At 37.4% G+C, this 15326-nt stretch overlaps 1 pseudogene; it reads left to right on the top strand.

The window, feature by feature from the left end:
* LOC104866815 overlaps positions 1-14800 on the top strand; it is a 34370-nt pseudogene extending 19570 nt beyond the window's left edge.
* Positions 14801-15326: the final 526 nt, after the last annotated feature.

Below are 15326 nucleotides of genomic sequence, written 5' to 3'. Positions count from 1 at the left end.
ATAAAGGTGCAGTTTTGATTAATAACTACAAGCACGTGTGCTACACCAGGGCATGTGAAACTCATACGTTTGTCACCTTCTAGAAAAGCTGGATTTTAAAAACACTGCTTTGATTCAAAGCTAGAATGGCGTCTCTACTAACCCTTTCCAGTACTCCAAACACTCAAGATTCCTATTTGCAGGGTCCTACTAAGCAGCTCTTATTGGAGAAGCACTTTCTCCTGGCAGGCACGAGGTCCCCAACACCACAACTTAGCAGTCTGGTGAGCAACTGTCCGAATAGGCACTGAATCAGAAACTGCACTGCTGACACCAGCTGAGGCTTGGACACCGCAACACAAACCCCGCAAGCTAAGAAAGAGCTTAGGCCAGATGCTTCCGGTATCCAAAAAGGAGACTGAAACCCACTTTGCAAGAATGGCCACGTGCAGAGCCCAGCTCCTTCCACTGAGGGCCTGTTTTTGCACAAGCTCACAAACCCTCACCCTTGCAAGATAAAATACAAGCAAGCAGCACAGGATCGGTAAGAAGGCGCCGTGACTGCCTACACCTGCGTGAAAGAAGAAACCACCTCTTTCCACCATTTGACCAACAAGCAGCTTCTCCCCTGTACCTCCCTATGAATTTCCCTGCTACCAACCTATGAGGGCAGTTTGAGATTTATTTTCTCCTTGATGCCTGGCCCTCAATAAAATGTTTTCCTTTTTCCTAGTTCAGTACTAGCTTGTTCTGATAGCACTGGCTTCTACGTGCTCTGGTAGTGAGCGTTTGCTCGGGACAGTGGACCCTCAAGTTACGACCAGCCTGACAGATGAACAACTTAGGTCATGACTGGAATTTTCATTTTAACTTACACATATTTGAATTGTGACCCAAATGCCTGCCACTCCTACTTCCAGATGGTCTCAGATACAGATTTAATCCCTAAAGAGCCCTGGAAGGAACATGACAACATGGTCTCCCTGTGTGGGCTTCACTGAGAAATGCTGGCCCATGGTCTCTCCCAGGACCCTGAGATCTGCCTGTGTACAGGAGAAAGACTTTGAAGGCTGTGCCTGAGCCTTCCATGAACCAACCCGAGTTACAACCAGCTCCAGGGGAGGAACCGAGTTCCTAAGTCAAGGCTTCACTGTATCTTTAACACTTTCTCTTGCCTTGGGCTGCAGGAAACCATGACTGGAGAGAAATGGGCTTTGGGCTTTCGCTGTCACAGTAGAGCTACCTCAAATTTAGACAATCTGTTGCTTTTACAGTAAATTGTTAGTTAAACAAGGAAAGCCTATTCTACATTTACATTTTAAATTTACTGGCTGGTTTGCTTTTAATTCATCCTCAACAGCAAGAATTGTAGGTTTTCAGTAGAATAATGGATATCCTCACAGTACTAATCTTGAGGGATAGGAAATTTTAAAATAAATTCTGTTTGTCACTCTTCCGAAAGGACTCACAAATTCAGTGTTAAGAGAAATTAAAAGAACAGGAAGAACAATTTTGTGATTAACAATAAAATAATCGAAAAGAATACTTTAAAAATGAAGTATATAAAAAGGGAAGATTTTAAAGTTCCTGTAAGCACAGACAAGTACTGCATAATCTCAATTAATTGTGGATCCTAAAAAATTCGAGTTTGTGGAGAATACAGAAGGCAGTTACCACGAGGTGTGCGTGAGTGTGTCGGGGAGGTAGCTCCATCTCTGCAAAATTTCACTTCCCTGTAGGAAAATGTTAAAGAGCTTTACTGTATAATGATGTGTTGGCTCTAAAATTTGGGAGGCATACTTACTGACTTTTACTATGAAATAAGTGAGGTAAAACATGTTGTTTCCTCTTCACCATTACACAACATGTACATAGTATTTCAAACAATGGTAAATATACGCATTTTCTTTCCTGATTTAACTAATCCCAAAATAGTTTCCTTGAAGAAATTCTTGCATCTGACATATCAAAGTTAGCTGAAGGGTTTTCAAGGACATTTAGACTGATTTAAATTTAGTACACCTGGAAGACAGAGTGTCTCGTGGGGTGGCTGTATTTGTAAGGGGGAATCACAAAAATAAACAACTTAGGCCATGAATGTTATGCAGTTGAAGACTGCAGTATTCTATTTTCTACTTTTGTGTTTTGAATTTTTGATAAAAAGCTTTGAAATAACAGAACAAAAATTCTCGATTCTGATGATTTCAAGTTTCAAAACTTATGGCTTTCATTACAGAAAGCACCATAATTGGCACTGGACCCTAAGGGACTATCAGAGAAACTGTCTCTCCTCACAGGTGTAGGTGTAGGAAAAGCACATAATGTTCTGGTTTTGTGCTGACTGTGAAAAAAAGGACAAGGCAGCTGCCATCATGAAATAGAAAAGTGGGGAGATAATCTTTTACTCACACAGCAGAATTAATAATTTTTAAATGCCAATGGATCCTATGTCTCCTTAAATTAGAGCCTTTAATGAGGATGGTTCAGAAATCCACAATGAACAAAATACAGTTACACTAACCAAAAATACAGTATTTCATAAACACTATGCAAACTCGCTAGTAACATTTCAACTTTAGTAATAAAGTTGACAAATTGGAACAATGGAATTTTGAAAAAAGCTGTTACTCTTCACTTTCAAGGTTTTTGTTTCATTCAAATGAGCTGCATTTCTTACAATGATACAACTCACACTTCCGACATTTTACAGTTTGAAAATAATTGCACTTTTACTCCTTATTCAGCTATGAAGGATTTGTCTGCTTAAAACAAGATTTTGAATTCCGACTTCATCCATAGAGAAAACCATCAAGTTCATGTTGATGGGTCTTCCTGCTTTCCTTGTTCCACATTAAACACTCAAGGCTTTGTGTACATGTCTGTCCCTTGTCTCTTGAAAAAAAAGTGATGGGTGAGCTCTATTTTTACACATCTCAGTGGGAAGCCAACTAAAAACTAGGGAGAGACTCAGAGAATCCCTTTATCTTTTCTGTTGCAGAAATGGCAATTATAACGACAATTATAATCAGCTACACTAAAACTTACTGCTATTCTTCCCTTGCTCTTTTTGGTTAGGGATCTGAATTTAAATTCATTCATTCACATCACTTAAAACAAATCGAGTGCCTGTTGTACACTGTTAATTTCCTATTACTGATATAGTGAATTACTCCAAACTTAGTGGCTGAAAAGAATGCAGTTTTATGATCTTACGGTTCTGGAGGTCTGGCATCCAACATCAGGCTCACTGCAAGGAAGTCCAAGTATCAGCAAAGCCATTTTCCTCAGGACATTCTGAGACCATTCCCTTCCTTGACTTTCTTCCTGTAGCTTCCTGTTCTGCGACTACTACGTCATCTCTCGCTTCTGTCCTTGCCCCTCCTGCTAACCTTGGTTCTACCTGTCTCTCTAATGAAGATTATGATGATATGGGCCCCACCTGAGAAATCCCGGGTACTTTCCTCATTGTTAGACCAATTCTTTGATGATTGCATCTGCAAGATCGTTTGCTACTGAAGATGATACATTCACAGGTTCTGAGATTGACACCCAGACATCGCAGGGGGGGTGGTGGTGGTCATAATGCAACTACAGTAGTCCCTGAGCACCAGGGCACACTAAACTGCTTTGGGAAAATGAATTGGATGACTTAAATACTTCTATAATTTAGTTACTCCCTAGAAGGAAACAGAATGACCATTTTAAATAATTACACACTGTAACATGGTTAAATTTTTGAACAGTGAGTAAAAGTAGATGTTTTGATGAGAACTAGAGACTGATTTGATCTCACTTATTTAGAAAACTGACCTAACTCCTCACATAAATTAGCATTCTACACCTAACTTTCTTAGCTTACAAAAGAAAAATATATTTTCTCTCTCTAGCTTTGGAGACCAAGTGCCTGGTTATAACGTAAGCTGCCATCTTTGGTGATTGTATCACATAGGTGAGAAATTTCACCTTGAACTCAGAAAGGATATATTGATATGAAAATAAATGTAGCTAAGTACAGCATAATTCTTAGAACACATGGAAAATTGAAAGACAGTCACAGACTTCCCATACCCTCCAGATTGTCTTGGTATTTGTGAAGAGAGAGCCCATATTCTAATTGTTCTGTAAATAGAATTTCCTGGATAATAGAACTTTAGAAATTATCATTTCTGGGAACATTTGCCTCTGATTATGTTATGAAAGCAGCTTTTCCTACTGGAAGGTAGAAGAAGGATTGCTCACCACATTCACCTGGCAGAGAAAATGCAGACGTTGTTCTCATTTTCTCTGTTTTACAAATCAGAGCATTTGTTTTATGGAATCTCTGACAGATATGTGCTGATGCTATACCCTCAGTGTATTGTTTCTAAACTGTTTAGGCCTCCAGAGGTATTTAAATTACAAAACCACTAATGAAAACCATTTTATTTTCCTACGGAAGTGTGCACAGGTGGCTTATACCGAATGGTGCCAAAACGTTTACAGAAAATGTTTCTCCTTTGCTATTAAATAAACTGATGCTTGACACATGTGGACAGTAAATAAAATTCACATAGCAACTAGCTACGCATAACCCAAGGCAGGGTTTTGGCTTTAGGATTAACAACTCACAGGCACAGAGAAATTTCATCTTTTTTCCATAGCTGTTTCATTTCACTGAAGCTCTACTTCATCTCTGAATTGAGACCTAATTATTCTGTTAACTTCTGGATATGTTTCCTATGTTTCTCTCGAAGGGCTCTGATATCTTTTCTAAGCCTTCTCAGCACACTTGCTTGCCTACTTACGGGAAGTACCTTTTCACTTTCCTTTCTTCTCTAACTAGACAATGAGCCTTTTGAGGATTAGAACAGTATCTTACATGTTTGATTTCCTAGAATACTGTCTGACAGAAAATATTGCTTGATTATAGTAAATATCTGTTCAATGAATAACAGTGCAGTTTGTAGGAATAAGAATTTGCTGAATTCTTTCACTCAACAGAACATCTTCAGAAGACCTCTGAAGTCTTATTTTGACATATAGGTTTTTAGGAGAGAGACATAAAACTTAAGAATCTCAAAACACCACAGAGAATGAAAATGCAATCACAAAGAATGTCCTACCCATGTGCTTCCCCATGCAAGGAGGAGGCTATACAGAATCACCTAACCTGCATACTCTTCCTAACACATTTTTTCATTAAACCCTCCCACCCTGACAGTGTGATCAAAATTGTAGTGAGTATTTAAATTTTAAAAATCATTACAGTAACAACACATTGCCAGTAAGCCCCATCACCCCATCATTCTTGTCCCTTCTGGAAGAAGTTTGGTAGTCCTGTTTTGTGTCTTTAGCTGCACTGTCATGGCTGTCGCAAAGTCACCAACTGATTCAAGATGTTTACCTTTTGTGGCCATTTTAAATTTGAGTAAGAGCCAGAGAGCACATAGCACCAGATCCAATGAGTAAGGTAGATGCAGACACAGTATAATGTTGTAGGAGCCTGCCTTTTCATTGCATGGTGTTCATCATATTTTTGATCACAGCTCCTGAAGATACAGACAAGGACTTGTAGAACTGCTTCAGAAAATGGCAAGAACAGTGAATAAGTGTTTCCGAAGCAAGAGACAGTATTTTGAGGTAAATGAACAGCAATGTGGCTTTTATTGTGACACACTCTTTAAATCTGAACACTCACTGTGTATCCTCATCACTCATTGCATGCACTCCTGTGGGCAGGGTGCACATTATTATGTCTACAGCAAAGAGAGCAGGTGAGAATGTAGATCAACAAGGTGGGCTTTAATCTTACTACATCTATCATTTCTTTCCATTTTTTTTCAAACTCCCTGGATAAATTTTAAGAAAAATCTTCCAGTTTTTGCCTTCTGATCAACAATTATTACACTTTTTCACATATGAAAATTAAACTGTGATTTTTCATTTTGGCTGTTATACAGAGTAGCACTTCCCAACTTGGGATCTTTACCAAATTCTGTTGCCTGTGCCTCATCCTCAAGTTGTAGTAGTGGTTCTATTGTGAATTCAAGAGTGAGAACCACAGAGCCACTTACAGTTAGAACCTGGGCCAAGCAACATAGCATCGTGGAACGGGGTAGACACAGAATCTAACCTTGTCTAAAATCTCCTGAAACTAAATCTTTATTTTTTAAAAAAAATTCTCTATGTGGCTCACACATGCATTAAAGTCAGGAATGCCCTGCACTGCACATCCTCAATCTGATATCCACAGCAAGGCTGAGCTCTGGGTTGGTGTGAGCATGGCCGACTCTTGGAAGACTCCACTAGACTGGGTTCGAGCAACAAATTACAGTGGCACTTTGGTCCTTGCCTTGTTTTAGCTGGAAATGATAGTGAGTCACAAGATGCCCAACACTGACAATTTCTAGCTTGTTCACTGAGCACCAAACAAATAAAGAGTACTTGGGAAAAGTTATCATATAAAAATACATGAGTTAAAATTTTGATGAATTTCAGAGTAGTTGAGTACTGAGGTATGACTGGCTGTACCCTGGATTTCAGCACTTACTGGATGAATTAGTTTGATCATGTTTTTATGTCTAAATGTCAGCTTACTTCATTCACACAGGGCTAATGATAATACGAAATCCATAAGGTATCTCTGAGTCAGACAGTATTGTTTGGCCCCCAGGAAGTCCTGAGTTATTGCCCTACTTTTCAGTGGAGTTGGATCTAAAAAGAGGTAGAATGTATTGACCTTGAGTCATTATCAGTCTTCACTAGATTTACCATAATCTCACAGGTAAACAAAGACTTTTAGTTGGGACACAGAAGCCATTACTTTAAAGAAATCGTGTCCAACTCCTCTGCACCCATATGCATCCATTTATAATTCATATAAAATTAAAATTTGAGATAACTGTAGTAGTACCTGGACTTTGCTTTGTTCTTTCCTTTCCCAATTTATCTTTTCACAAAGGTCCACCTCCCAGTTTACAAAATATAAACTTAACACCCAGCAGCTTTAAAGTTCACTCTGAAATATTACTCTGGGTATAATGAAAATAAAAAAAAGAATTACTGCTTCATGGCACCATACTTTTTGTGCATTCTAGCTGAAAACTGATTCATGGTGCTGATTCTCCAGCTAAGCACCAACCTTCCTTTCTTGAAAAGTTTTTTTTTTTTTTTTTTGTGCTAGGGATGGATGGGATCCAGGGCTTTATAAATTCTAGGTATGGGTTCTGCTACTGAGCCACATCTAGAATCTCAGTTACCTATCAGAATGATTCAGGCTGGATGATATACGGTCATACAAACTTACTTATATATGAAGTCAGTCTTTCTGACAGAAAATTTGTTTGATGGTTGGTTTGGCTGTGAGGATTAACTTTAGCATTTAATTAGGACCTAATTTTCTATAATTGCATGAGCTAAAGCTGAAGATACAAGGTTTTGACAAATATATATTAAATACATAAAATATTCAGTCCTTTGAAAATCTTTAAAGGCTATTAAAGAAACAATACATTTCACTTAGATGTAAAATTAAAAATAATGGATATTCCATAATTTTGCAAAACTTCTGAAGTTTATAAGTGACTCTTAAGTAATGTTATTCAGGGCATTTTTAGATGGATTTAATGACCCAGCCTTGAGACTATTTATAAGATTCTTAAGCCACTAGGAGGTCTAAAATAGGAAGCACCAATTTGAAACTCCAAATGCTTAATTAGTTTAATAAAGAAAAGAGAAAATAACCAATATGTGGTATATGCTCTTTTTTCAAGGCACTTAACACCACGTCAATAAATTTATATTAAATTTCAACAGTAAAATTATTTCTCAAGAAAAAGAGCTTAGATGCATACAGAGAACAGAGTTGTACATCCACAGATCTAGATTTCAATTTTTAATGTTGAAAAAATAAAAGTATATAGATGTCAGTAGAGTGCAGTAACAGACCTGAATATTATGAACACAAAACTTATTTTCAAAGTTATTTGAAACCTTTCCACAGAAATATTGATGTATAACAGTATAATGTAAGAATGACAAGAAGATGAAGTTTTCCACAAAAGAGGAGGAGGGATCATTAGATTTTGATGAGTTCCACTGTGTTCGGTAATTCTCCCAGCATGAATGTCATTCTTGTCACTTGTCTTTGAGTGATCCAAATATAAGAGGCATGATGAAAGGCATTTTGTGGTTCTAATTCAAAGGAAGCTGGTTTGAAGGGGCAACAGCAAACTAAGACAGTTGAAAGCTGATCTAAATGTGGCAATAATTAATATTATTTTTTACACAATGAGAAGTTTTTTAAATGGATTATACCCAAATATGGTATGAGAGCTCACTTCGAAGGATTTCCATTTCTTTGGATACGTTAAGATCTTTATTGTTGCTATGAGGATGGTCTATTTTGAATAAATACATGAATGAATGAAAATAAATAAATAAATACATTTCCCAAACATGAAAATCTACTAAGATAGAGAGAGGCTCGGTGGCTGTCTAGATTGAAGATGGATTGGCAGCTGATAGCTAGGGGTACACTATTTTGTTTTGGGATAATACATATAATCTAAATTTGATGGTGGTCACAGTTGCACAACTGTCGATGTGGTAAAAGCTGCTGAATCTGCACTTTAAGTGAGTAAATTGTATAGTATTTTTAGTATAGTAATTTTAGATCAATAAAGCTGTTTATTTTTTTAAATTATCCATAAATAAATGTCATGGGCTTTCTTCTTTAAACTAGGATCTAGAAGCTGGCAAGGAATGTAGCTTGTAACTGAACAATGGGATAAAAAGCCAAAACAAACAAATACAGAAGACCATAAAGTACAACTTTTCTAAAGTTCATTAGGTACCTGATATTATAGAGTAAATTGCTAGCCAGAAATCCAAACAGGACAAGCATGGAACGAAGGGATTTCTATTATGTAAATGAATAAAGCCTGAAAATTCAAAGTAATTACTGAAGATCAAATGTGGGCTGGCAGATTAGCTTTACTTGAACAGATGATCTTAAACTTTCACACTAACAGCTTAAAAAACCCATTAAAAGAACAATGGCTAGATCCATTTCTGGCTGAAAAATTATTTACCTGCTGGTCTACACACAGATCCCATATTTATTAAAACTAATAAAACATAATGGAAAGAGAGCAAAGAGATAAGACAATAAAAGAATAAAGAATAAAATTCAAAGATGACCTAGATCCGGGGTGGTGAACCCATGGCACCTGTGCTGCAGCGGGCACACAGAGCCCCCTGTCGGCACCAAAGCCAAGTTGCCCCAGCAGCCAAGCATCAGATAGCAGTTGTTTCTGCTAAACTAAAATCTTAGTATTCAGGTTTAATTGCGATGTTGGCGCTTGGAGATAAATCAGTGAGTTTTGGGTTTCATTTTGGGCACTCAGTCTCTCAAAGGTTCGCCCACCCTAACCTAGATGTTGGCTTTATTGCATAGATTAAAATAAATATGTGAAGGTCAGGGATTTAGCTTAGTGGCGCCGTGACTGCCTCGCAAACGCAAAGTCCTGAGTTCAATCCCCGGCACCAAAACAAAACAAAAAAAAGAGTGAAATTTATAAAAGATCTAGAAATTTGGTGAAGTTTTAATGGAAGATAGATTTCAGCAGAGAGATGAAAATGTCAAGTGGAAATTTTGAAAATATAATATAATACCAATTGAAGAATTTCTTCAAAGGACGCTAGGCATTGAGGCAGGAGTTCAGCAAAGCGGCTGAGCTAGTGTGTGGGACCTGTCAATCACAGAGATTCAGGCCTCATGTCCGGGAGAGCAGTTCCACTCACTGCACGTCAGACCCCCCAGTGACGTGAAGCATTGTACGTCAGCCCTTCCGGCACCAGCAGATTTTTGCTAGGATGGCCTAGATGTGACAGGACACTGGGAAACACAAAAGGCAGGATGGCCTGGATGATAAAAGAGTCAAGGATATGTTAGCATAATTTACTCAAATTGAGCCACTCAGGGGAAAAAAAAGTGAAAGAAAATTCTAAATACAAAAATTGGAGAAAAACAAACAAACAAACAAACAAACCCCTGAGCATATCATCAGGAATTGTAGAAAAATATCAAATGATTTAAGAGCCGTGTCTTCCAGTTGCAAAGAGGAACCTGCAAAGAACAAGGCTAATACATACATATAACATGCATATCAAGAGATAATGGCTGAACATTTTCCAAAATTAATGAAAGGGAGCACATAGTAGTATCAAGAAACTTGGAGGACTCTAAGCAGGGAAAACAACAATAACAATGACAACAACAACAAAAAAACCCCAAAAGATATGAAAGCATACGTACACACCAAGGTGTAGTTCAATTATACTGGTGAAAGACAAAAGAAAGAAATATAGAAAAAAGACAGCTTATATACATAAAGACAGCAATAACAAAATAATTACACCAAAATTCTTTTCAGAAAAATACAAATCTACAAACGTTTAGTAACATCATGAGCATATTAAAAGAAAACACCAATCCATAATCATCAATCCACAATCCTATCCTCTGTGAAAACGTGTTTTAAAAACAAAGACAAAGTACATTTCAGAAACACTAAACCATCACCTGTGTGCTACCAGAAATGTCGAAGGAAGTCTTTCAAACAAGAGGGGCTGTGATACTGAGACATAAACTTGGATTGACATAAAAAAAAGAAGAGTCAAAAATAGTAAAAGTGCGGATAAATATAAATGCCTTTTACAAACTATTTTTAATTGTTCTAGAGATTTTAAATGATTGTATGAAAGTTTTCTAAGGATATCTTTTGTACATTACTTTTTCAGGTAAATATTTCTAATTGTACTCTCTAGAGCTTGTTGGTTCCATAGAATTAACTGAGGACATCATTTCTTCAAACCAACTCAGCTCTGTCATTTAAAAAATGTTTTAAAAATATTTTGGGGATAATTATTTTGTTAGGTGATGAGAAGGCAAAAATAATGTCAATATACTATCTATTCTTCTGATGCTTCCATTTTATTAAACTCAAGATCAGTATGATAAAAATGTCAGTAAAACCCAGATAGTACTAATGCTAGAAGGAAAACAAGCAATGTGAAAAACTTTAAAGAATGAGAAAATGACCAGGTGTGGTGGCATAAACTCTTACTCCCAGCCCAGGGGAGGCTGAGGCAGAAGGGTAACTGAGGGATGAAGGCCAGTTAGGGCTACAGAGTGAGTTCTACACAGCAAGAGCTAGCAAAAGAAAATTAAATAAACAACAAAAAAGAAAGAAGAAATATTATGTACTAGTTATATAATACTCAGGGAATAAACAGATCATCTGAAATGAATGAGACACAGCCAGCCAGACAGCAACCTGGATAAATGGATTTGGAATTGAAACAAAGTCTTTACTAACATATGAACTACAAGGTGGAGGGGTGCGCTCTTAGTAGGAGACATAATTTCAAGCCACAGGAATGAATCAGATGATCAAAAAAGAAAGTGCAGTTAGAATAAACTTTTAGTTTGGGGGGAAGATTTGCAAATTTCATACTTGTATGAGGGAAGTAAGAGATATTCACTTTTAAGTACTTGAAAATAAATTTTTTCAATATGTTTCTCTTTCAGTGAATCAAATTTGAAAAAAGCTCTTAATATAGTAGCAATTAAAATATATTTTACTATATTGGTTATTTTTCATAATTAATGTAAATTAGACATATATATGATGTGATAATTTCAATATATATGCATGATTAAAATAATACTTTACTTTTCATTGGAATTAATTTTATAGTTTTTCTTCAATTCAATTTTTATTTTATTTTGTTTTATTTATTTATTTATTTTGGTACCAGGGATCCAACTCAGGCCCTTGCGCTTGTGAGGCAGGCGGTAGAACCACTGAGCCAAATCCCTGGCCCAATAATTTAATTTTTAAAAAGGGTCATTAAAATTGCTATTTTAAACATACATGTGAGAAGTGGTCATGGTTTGGGAGAGGCCAAGAGAATATATTTTGTGAGAAATCTTGAAACACTAAAATCTGTCCACTGACATTTGCAAGACATTAACTCAGAAGTCTTTCTGTCACCTTTTTTGCTAAAACTTCTTTCCACCTGGGCGTAGTGATGCACGTCTGTAATCCCAGCTCTCTGGGAGGCTGACAGGAGGATCTGTAATCCCAGTGCCCTGGGGAACTGACAGGAGGATCTGTAATCCTGGTGTTGGGGAGGCTGACAGAAGGGTCTCAAGGTTGAGTCCAACCCGGGCAACAAAGCAATTTAGGAAGACCCTGTCTTGAAACATAAACAACAACAAAAGAATCAAACATTTTAAAAGGCCTGATGATGTAGCTCATGGCACATGGCCTGGGTTCAGTTCCTATTCTTGCTCGGTAACCTCTGTCCCTAAAATGGTTAAAATATTGCAAGCTTAGGTACCCTGGCTTGCCGCTCCTACCTTCTCTCTGTCTAAAACACATTTATTCTTGTTCTCCTCTTCTCATGCAATGATTTAATAACTTTGATTTGGTTTTTCCTCCCATCTACCATAAAGCAAAAGTATATAATTGCAGTAACAAAATAGAGATAGCAGATGGAGACAGAAGTAACCCCCTAGTTACAAAGTGTGGAATTGTTTGTCTTTACAGTTGATGTATCAGGGTGTTTTCATAAGGGTATATTCATTTCATTAGATCATATTAAAATCATATGAGCATTATTACAATTGAACATCTTACTTTAATATTATTATTCATGCTTTCTAACTTTTTTCTCCTGTAACTGAGAAATATATATTTTTGGAGATTATCAGAGACTTCAATTATAATTGGTAATTTTTAGAAATACTTTTGTCCAGTAAGCACCTTCTTGAACATTAACATAAACGATAGTAAAAACAATAACATCCCCAACAATGTTATCCTATTGCTTCTATCCTTTGTTACAAAATTCCAAGTTCTAGTTCATTGCAGAGAATCTCAGAAAAAAAATGAGCTGAGATTAAAATAGAAAAAAGGTAAAATGACTGTTTCTTATAGTTGATAAATTAACTATGAAAAAATCTTAAAGACTTACCAAATTGTTAAAATTGTTAACAAAAGCCTGAATGTAGGAAATATTTAAACATTTTAATAGCATTATTCCATGATGAGTACTAACTGAGCCAAGTATAATGTAGAAAATATACTGTGATGATTTTTAAAATGCACAGACATATTCTGTGCCATTGTTTTCTGCAGGTGTAGTTTAATTCTTTTCCTTGGCATGTCAGCCAGAGAGATGAGCTAATTTCTAATACACAGAATAGGAGAGAGGAGATGCTGTTTACCCCTGATGCCAAATTAGAAAACAGAGCAAATTCCACTGTGTTCTACTGTGTGTCCCTTGTTCTGCAGGAAGACAGCTGTAACATTTGAGGACAGCCACACACCCTAGGAAAGGCCCAGGAAGGGGGCGATTATTCACCTGGCAAGAGGCATTATTAATTTGCCGCCAAGCAGCCTCCATGATGGTAAAGAGCAAGGAGCTGCAGCCCTAGGTGACAGCTTGATGGCTGCCTATGACTTCAAGTCAAGACCACCCTGCCTGAAGCCTCAACACAAAGCAACGAGGAGAAGAGTAAATGTTTACTGTTATCTAAGACGGCAATTTCTGGGGAAATAACTCGTTGCTAGATAATGAATACATACGTGATGAACAACACAACTGTAAGTAGGTAACAAGCATATCGTGGAATAAACACACACTGAAGTGGGTGTTCATTGGGGAGCTGAAATATAAGTGAGATCTAGGATAAACAGAAAGAATAAAAGAGGAATGTTTATGATCCTGCCATATTCTATTTTTCCATAATAACTATTATTTTATAATATAATTTATTTAATGTCTCTTCCTGCCAGGATGTAAGGTCTATAAAACCAGAGATTTTGCTTTGTATCCAACATGTCTCAAATACATTTTAAATTAGCAAAATGAATAACACATAGTGGATGATAAATGTTGATGATAAAATGGTATCTAAAAACCACAAAACAAGAGAAAAACAAAAAAGAATATTATTGATGAATGACCAGTAAATGAGTGGCGATATTTGCCATAATTTGGTTGATCAGATCACCTCTCCTTAATTTGCGTAGTTGAAGCATCACACGCCGCCTTAGTGGGCACCCTCCTGAGCTGAACATGTGGTGAAGCTTGGCTTTTCTTTGCTTCTCACCATCCAGAAAATGCTGCCAAAACACAGAGCTGCACCCAAAAGTTCTGATTTGCTGAGCTCGACGAGGCTTTCTGAGACACACGGCAAGGGCTTCTGTGGTCCCTTGGCCACTGCCTTGGTCCGCAAGGCCACACGATACACATTACTTGCAGCACATGGTCCTGTGGGGAAAAGTCCATCTTCACATCACAGTCATCGGTGGTGTGATGCATGGACGCTGGACAAATTACAGGCCCGTAAGTGGACAAAAGTTGCCTGTCTTCCTCATATAGATAAACACATACGAGACTTCCAATAATTGCTTTATCTTAATTATAATCACAGAAACATGACTTTTAGGTAAGTCTTTCTCTTCCCTCGGGGTAGGAATCAGCCCTTTGTTTTTTCTGCAGTGCATTTTCAGGGTTTAGGTGAGAATGGCTTTTCTTCAATTAGATTTTTCTGTATTCTGATAGTTTCCATTGTTAGGATCTCAGAGGAGCCATTCTAAAAATAAAACTAAAATAAATCTTCAACACATTCCAAGCTTTGATTGTGCCTTTCTCTGTACAATAACTTTCCATTTCAGATTCGGTTTTCTCGAGAGTCCAGCTTGGCAAGGATTCGTGGGCTGCACATCATCCCCAGAGGTGGCCTTTGTGTGCTCATGGGGACTAAGTGAACTTTCCTGGGGGGAAGCAGGTGATATAGAACACTTCTTTCATACATGGCTCCTTACAATTAGCTGAATGTTCCTTCTATGATTTGATAGACTCCTTCCTGTTGAAGTAAAATATCCAAAATATTTCATACAAAAGCAAACCACGCAACATTTTAGTTCTCAGTTGCCCTCGTTGTGATGCAGACAGGTGAAGGAGTGCAAACCCTAGAGAGGTGTGCTGTCCTCCAACACAGGGAGGGACAGCGCCATCCATTCAGCTGATGAGGTGGCAGTGGAAGTGACCCGGTGTGGGTGACACTTGTGGGGGCGAAAGCAGCCTGCTGGCAAAAAGGGCCAACCTCAGTTTCATGGAGGTCCTCACAGAATTCTGGAAATGTCTGTGCAGCTGCTCCCTTATCCTCCTAGGGCATCTCAAAGCTTTAGAATAAATATACTGTACTTATAGTTATCATCACAAAAGATGGGGAAAAACAGAAAAAAAAAAACCTGGGCAGTAATGATGTTAAGGCAAACCCCAAAAGA

Source organism: Fukomys damarensis, unplaced genomic scaffold (assembly GCF_012274545.1).
Source record: "Fukomys damarensis isolate Sample0158 unplaced genomic scaffold, DMR_v1.0_HiC HiC_scaffold_31, whole genome shotgun sequence".
Lineage (NCBI taxonomy): Eukaryota > Metazoa > Chordata > Mammalia > Rodentia > Bathyergidae > Fukomys > Fukomys damarensis.
The sequence above is the reverse complement of the archived record's forward strand: the minus strand, read 5'-3'. Positions and strand labels throughout refer to the sequence as shown.